Raw genomic sequence first — 7944 nt, 5'->3', positions numbered from 1 at the left:
ACCTGGGAGCTTAGTGAAGGGAACACACATCTACTGCGTACCCAATGGGTGCTGGGGGCTTTATGCATGGTGACTGTTTTAATTCTGCCTTCAACTCTAGGAACCAGGTACTATTTCTCTCCCTTTAACACCGAGAAAAATGAGGTGCAGCGAGAGTGAGTAATCTGTCCTGATCACACAGCTGGTAAGCAGGAGAGCCAGGATTTGAAAGCAGGTACGACCGACTCCAAAATCCTGCACGCCCCATCATGTTTCCTCTGCAAAACTTCTCACCCCAGTCCTTTTTTTTTAAAATAAGATTTTATTTATTTATTTGAGAGAGTGAGCGAGTGAGAGAGAGCACGAGCGGGGGGAGGAGCAGAGGGAGAGGGAGAAGCAGACTCCCTGCTGAGCAGAAAGCCAGATGTGGGGCTTAGTCCCAGGACCCGGGGATCATGACCTGAGCCGAGGGCAGACGCTTAACCGACTGAGCCACCCAGAAGCCCCACCCCAGTCCTTTCTTGACAGCAGAATGCTGAGAGACTGAGGGCAGGATTTGGGGAGCGATTCAGATGTGCATGCAGCTGGAGCACCTCTCTCCAGCCCAGTGGGTGGGCTAGGGGGGGAAGATACACTGACTCCAGCACCACCAAACCTGGGCTGCCAAGGTGCCTCCACAGCACCCAGACCTCCGTGGACACTTGTGCCGAAGCTTACCACTCTGTTTAATTTTCTAGATAGTCCTGTGAAATAGGCGGGACTGCGTCATCCACTTTTGCAAGGAAGAAACCAAGCGACTGTAGCAGCTTGTGTGAGGACGACCGCTCCAGCGCTGCCCGTCTTGCCCACTGTGTGTCTATCTAAGAATTGCCTATCAAGGCACTGAATAAGGAAGGCAAAATGGTCTGTAAATCCCCTCATAAACATGGATGTCTAGGAGAAGGGGGATCACAAAGAAACTCTGGTCCCAGCCGGCAAATGTAGCAACATCTCCCCCCCCAGCCTCTCTTCGTGTTTAACGAGCCCCTGACAGAAGGTGTCAGTACATTGTCTCCTGTCTGTCCTCCAAGAATCCATTCCTCCATTCTGCTCCCCCTCCATTCCTCACCTGCAACACCACCTTCCCTCTGCAGCTGCCCTGCCCCAGACCTCCACACAGTCTTTTGAAAGAGAATCACCCCCAAAGTTCTCCCAGGTTCCCTCTGGCCCTGCTCTACCCGGTCTAGCCTTCATTCTCTGCTGTCCTCCTCTTCCTCGCTAAGCGCTGGGCCAGCCTCCTCGCCATCTCCTGTCTCCCCCAGTGCCCTGCTTTCCCCCAAGCCACCCTCCCCCCCAGAGCCTTCCGTCCTCCAGCCTCATAACCTTCCTCTTCAGTGGCCCCTAACTGCTGATGGCTGTGCCTAGCCCAGAGCTGGCAGATTTTCTACCCTAAGTCTGATGAGGGGCCAGAACACATGTGGCTGATCCTTTCCCCAAAGCCTTGAAATGCTCCTGTCCCTTGCAGAGACTCAACAGGAGGACAGGTGTGCCGGGCTGTCACAGAAGGAGAGTGCAGCCTGGCTCTGAGCCTGGAGCATCAAATCTTGTACCCTGACTTCTGGGGCCCTGCCCAGCTCTGAGTGTGTGTGTGTGTGTGTGTGTGTGTGAGAGAGAGAGAGAGAGAGTTCAAAGGGACTTACTTTCCCCTGCTGAATGCTTTGTTTTTTTTTAAAATTAGACTTGAATTAACATTATCATCTATTTTTAACTAGTTCTAGACAAGGCCCGTGACCTTGAGCAGTGGGGTTAGTGTCCAGATCTTGACGATACACATAAGAGCATATTTGAGGGGGACAGACAGAAACACAATGAGGCCAAATTAAACATCATGTAATTGTCAGAATAGCCCTGGGCAGGGATGAGCCCCCGGGTACCCCATATCAATGAAGAGGTTGGAAGCTGAGGACAGTAATCATTCTCCCACTTACACATTCCTTTTAGGGCAACTATGGAGTGCCTGGCACGGGTTCAACACAGTGATAGAACCTGGGGTTGGAAAAACAAGATTTTGACTTTCAAGCACAGCAATATAATGGGATGTAGGAACTATTAAAACCGAAGTTAACACAGTGACCTATGGAGAGTCAAGAGTTGAAGCCTCTATGTCACGGGCATGAAAGCTACAGCACAGGGAATATGATAACTGCTACTGTGTGGTGACAGATGGGATACACTTGGGCTGAGCACAGCATAACGTACAGACTGGTCGGATCACTGTGCTGTACCCCTGAAACTAATGAGACATTGTGTGTCAGCTGTACTTCGATTTTAAAAAAGAAAAAAGGAAAAAAAAAAAAGAATAGATCTTAACCAGACTAGCGAGCCAGGGAAGACTTCCTGGAGGAGGTGACATCTGAGCTGAACAACTGGAATGAGTCCTTATATTTTCAAGGCACTTTCTGGTTTCTGGATTGCTTTCACATTCATTATCATACATCATTTTCTTCACAACCTTTTGATCTTTCCCTGAGATAAAATATAATCCCAATTCACACATGGAGGGGCAGCTGTGCCCAGGGTTAAGTGGATTGCCCAACTTCACACACACACACACACACACACACACACACACACACACACACACACACACACTCTCCACTAGATGGCCAACTTCCTGCTTCCTGGTTCTGGGCTCTTTCAGTTCATTACCAGGTGGCCTGCCTTCTGCACCCCACCCCACACCCCAGTTTTGTTGAATGCAGCTGAAGACCAGATAGCAATTTTCTGATAATCCAAGGCAGGCTTCCTGGAACGGGCGTGGGGGAGTTCGGGGACACCTCAGAATAGCCCAGGGACCTTGCCTAGGACTCCACCCCTAGGAAATCCCCTGGTCTGTGGCCCCTCCGACAGACAGCCGGTTTTGACCATCTGCTATGATGCTCTGTGATCCAGGGCCCGGGCAGGACTACTTCCTGGAGGCTGGGCCATGTGCTGGATGGGAGGCCGTGGGTGGACGTGGTATGGAAAGTCCACTAACTGCTATGGCCTTTGCTTCTGGGGAATTCCACCCGCACACCCATGGCCCTTTACAGCCATCAAAATATACTTGCTTTCTTTAAAATTAGGAAGTAATTGACACCTGTCACTTAAAGTAATCAGAGCTGTGTTCCCCTTGCATCTTCCTTCCCCTCCCCACCTAGGCCCAGGAGCCATCGTCAATATTTATCATTAAAGACTCTGTTAGTTCCAATCTATGGATGAATAAGGAATCTTTAAATTATTTTTATTATGTTTTAATTAATATTAAGGAAATAAGAAAGGCAAAAATAATTCTCCCTGTAAAACTTGAAGCTTACGGATAAAATCCTCTAGAACCAGACGGACCTCGCCCCTTCTCCTGGCGCTGGGACTTGCCTCCAATGCAGGTGGGCACCAGGACTGCCATAGGAGCCTCGAGCCCTCATTTCTCTTCCCAGCCCTGGCTCCCTCGAGCCAAGGGTGTTCATGCAGGCAGCAGGTGTCCAGAGAATGGATCCAGAAAATGATTCACGCAGGTCTGGAAGTGGGCTCAGGACCCTCAGGAAGAGAATTCAGGAGTCCTGAGTTGGAGTGTGGTCTGGACAGGAGAATGTGAAGCCAAAGACTCCTTGGCCAGAGGGAAGGGCCTGGAGGGTCCAGAGCAGGGCCCAGCGGCCCGGCTGTCAGGGCGATGTTGTGGTGCCCTCCTCCCCATCCCACTAAGAGACAAAAGTGCTTACCAGGCTTCCCTTTAACTTACTGACATATGGAATATATATACCCATAGGAAATAAAAGGTGCTGTTTTGAAGGGTATTCCCCTCCCCCCACCACCATGAATAATACCACACCGTATATATTGTTCTGCAACTTGTTTTTTTCACTTACTCTGCAGTAAGGATTTTTCCACATAGCTCTACATTTTTTAAATTTTAACTGTGGCTCAGTGTCCTGTGGGTATGATTATATTATATTTTAGTTAAAGATAAGTAGTATTTGTTGAGTGCAGTTTTGTGTGTGTGTGTGTGTGTGCTATAACATAATACAGAAATTCCTGAAAATCCTCACATTCTGAAAACTCGCGNGTCTCAGATGTCTGTCCCAGCCCCTGATCAATACCTGCTCTCTCAACCCTTCACAGAACTCGTACTCTGTTTTCTCCTTAACTTCACTCTGACCCCGGAGCCATCCCTGGTTCTCAGCACTGTCCCCAGACTTCCTCCATCCCCTCCGCCTGTGGCCCCCCCCCCCCGGGGGTGGTCCCCCCCCCCCCCCCCGTGGAAAGCCACACAAAACAGTCGCATTGCTGCCCACAGGTGACAGGATGGTGCAGATGGAAGGGAACTCTGAGCCAGGTGGGCACAGGAGGAAGTGCAACCTGTTTCCTGGGATGAGCGTCTCTGGGGACCAAACCCCAGGTGCAGGCATGCATTTTAAATTTTCTTAAAATAGAGCTGAAAGGGCCCTGGCCTCCACAGAGGCCAAGGGAGGGCTTTCCCCTCTCTTGCTGACCGGTACCGCTCTCCTCCTGTTCCTCCGGCTCCCCTCGTCCCGGAGAATTCCATTGGAACCACCCCAACTTGCACTGTATAGACACATCGTCTCTCTGTTGATCAGTCGTGGATGAGCTCCGCGGTGTCCTAGAAATGTGTGTGGAAGAAGAAAAGACGGTAGAAAAGTGACTACAACGTCGTACATGCTCATAAATGTTCGTAAAAGGAGAGAGAAGGGGAGAGAAGGAAGGAGAGGGAGGAGGAGGGAGAATGGAGGGAGGAGGCAGGGAGGGAACGGGGAAGGACTGAAGAGTAATTTAGGGGAACAGACAGACAACATCTTTGGTTGAGTGAGAGCCCACTTACCATCACCAGGTTCGTTGGTGGTCCGACGTGAGGGTGCTAAATGCGGGGCCACGCTGGACGTCTGAAGGTCCTTGAAGAAACTTTTTGTTGGTCTGAGGGAAAATAAGGACTATGTATACGTGTGTAATATATCCCTTGAAAGACTGTCCTTATTCTGTGATTGTGTTACTTTTTGTTTTTAAAAATGTCCTTTCTTTAGGAAACAACAGTCATAACGAATGGTGTTTCTATACCTGTGTCTACCTATCTACGTGTTATTCTTTGGCAAAACACAAAGTCATCAGCTTTTTACTGGCCCTCAAATGTTTTTGTGAAGTTTTGCTGATCTATCAAGTGCAAAAGCCTCAAAACCACTTAGGCCATTGCTGACTTCTAAGTAAAGTGCTCTCTAAACCATCCTGGAAAAATGTTTGATCATCTGTTCCTCAGATCCTAGGCTCTTTCGAGTGTTCCAAAGAAGAAATCTTGCACTTCAGTGTTCCAGCCACAAGGTGAAATTTATGTAACGGGGTCCCCCTAAATGTGGTTCTCTCTACTCCAGGAAGAAGGATTACTTTATTTTTTTAAATGAAGATTTTATTCATTTATTTATTTGTCAGAGAGAGAGAGAGCACAAGTACGGGGGAGCGGCAGGCAGAGGGAGAAGCAGGCTCCCCGCTGAGCAAGGAGCCTGATGCGGGACTTGATCCCAGGACTCTGGGATCATGACCTGAGCTGAAGGCAGATGCTTAACCGACTGAGCCACCCAGGCACCCCCAGAAGGCTTACTTTAAATCTTGTTTGAATTTCATGCTGTGGAAGTTTCCTTCAAGCATAACTTCTTACTTTTCGTAATGTAAATGGGGGAAATCTGGAGGCTGGAGGCCCAGATAGGGAAGGGGGCCCCTAGATCCCCCTCACATCCCCTTGATCACCCAGCACACACTCTGGGTCTCTCTTCTGCTCTCCTGGGAGTGGCATGGTTGTCTCTTTCCCTGCACGGAGGCCAGGCCAGGGAAGAGACTGGAAGGGAGCTCAGGGAAAGAGTGCCTTTGAACTTCAAACGCTGTCCCTAAGCATAGGACCAAGACACGAACCCAGATTTCTCTCTGCTTAAAAGAAATCAAAGTCAGGTCCGACGTTTTCCCCAGTGCGCTGTGGCCTAGCGTACTGTTCTGCCACCACCTCCAGGCCTGGCCCACCCCTTGCAGTAGACGTTCATCATGAGTACTGCTCTTGAAGGCTCCTGGGCTTATGCTGACAGTGGTGGTCTGATCAGTCACCCACTCTGGGTTTCGGGGTTCTCACCTGTAGATGGAGGAGAGTCCCTGCGTGATCCCCAAGTCTGTTCCAGCTTTCCTGTCCCACTGCCCTCCCACCTCCTAACCAAAGGGGCCCCCCAACCTCAAACCAAAAACAGCCATTCAGAGACAGGCTCTGCTAAGAGCACAGGACTTTACAAATCAAGCTGCAAAGTCCCACGCGTGGAAGGAGAGAGAAACAGCCTTCAAAATATTTATTTATCAAGTTTAAAAGCAAAGTGCACAACAACAGTGATAAAGAGAGTATGCAGAAGAATATTTATACATATTAAAATGTCCAGGGGCGCCTGGGTGGCGCAGTCGTTAAGCGTCTGCCTTCGGCTCAGGGCGTGATCCCGGCGTTATGGGATTGAGCCTCACATCAGGCTCCTCCGCTATGAGCCTGCTTCTTCCTCTCCCACTCCCCTGCTTGTGTTCCCTCTCTCTCTGCCTGTCTCTCTCTGTAAAAAAAAAAAAAAAAAAATCTAAAAAAAAAAAAGGTCCATGCAGAGAATAGCTCTGCAATGGTAGATATCTAAGAAATAGACTTATCCGGCAGCCTTACGGGGAGGGGCCGGTGCTGGGAGACAGGGATGGGAGGGAGCCTTTTTGTTGCACACACTTCTGTAACACGAATTTTGAACTCATCGAATTTTCAAAATGACCTCACGAAAACATCCTGGCTTAGCCATTTAGTAACTACTGGTCTTTGGGTGAGTGACTTGACTTCCAGTTTTAGTTCCTTATCTAGAAAATGAAGACAGTCTCCCCATAATGTTACGAGTGAGAGTTAAGTGAGAAAATGACCCATGAAGCGCCGATCCCGGTGCCTGGCACGTAATAAACCTTCGCCAAGTAGCAACCAAAGATGCACGGGACAAAGGAGCTCACAGATGAGCTGGGAGGACCATCTCAGCACGGAACACTTAACTCCGCACGGGGCAGGCGTGTTTACCAGCGGGTACCCTCCATCTCATCGCATTCCCTCCTCACCAAGCCCAGTGGCCGGCAGGGATGGCACCAGAAATGGGAACTGACTTGTTTAAGGTCACTCCTCGATATGAAGGGGCAGGATCTAGAATTCAGGTCTTACAACCTTCTGTCTTGACTTCGTTGGGTCCTATTTCCCTCGAGTGAAGGCCATTCTGTATTGGTTGGTGGGGTCAGGTTAGGAGAGAGGTCTGGAATGTCCTGCTCCTCCTGCCCTGTCCATCCCGTGCGTGTGGGCTGGACGTGTTGGCAGGTGTCTGGTTTAAGACTGCGGCACTGCAGCCCAGGACGGGTAAGGAAGCCATTCAGTGTGGCATCATTGCTTGAAAATAGCTTGGGGAACCCCCTCTCGGGCTTCCTGTCCACTACTTCATGTGGCCCCTCCTAACTTCCATTTCCACTCTGAGTGGAATCAACTCTGGGAGCTACATAGGGAGTTTTCTCAACATTAAAAGAAGACTGTTGGGTTAATCAGAATTGAATCCTCTGCAAGGCTGCAAGGGCAAGAGAGGCATCGAGCCACTAGGTCTCCAGGATTACAGACAAGGAAATGGGGGTCTGGAGAGTGAGTGTGATGTTACCAGGGCCACACATCGCTTAGTACCATGCTGAGACTTGAACCCAGATCTTCTGACTCCAGGACAAGCGGCAGTAGAGGTTCTCAAGCTTCTTAGCTGCAGAGAGCAACGCCAGAATGTTTTATGAGGGTCTGTGTGTCTCTGCAGAGGTTCCAGGGCGTTGGGATAAGCACACATATGCTGGTACTAACTTGTCAGGCAGGGTGCTAAGTACAAGTCATGAAACCTCACTAAGGTTCAGAGAGGTAAACACTGCCATCCC

Source organism: Ailuropoda melanoleuca, chromosome 16, assembly GCF_002007445.2.
Source record: "Ailuropoda melanoleuca isolate Jingjing chromosome 16, ASM200744v2, whole genome shotgun sequence".
In the NCBI taxonomy this organism is placed as follows: Eukaryota; Metazoa; Chordata; class Mammalia; order Carnivora; family Ursidae; genus Ailuropoda; species Ailuropoda melanoleuca.
Note: the sequence above shows the minus strand (reverse complement) of the source record.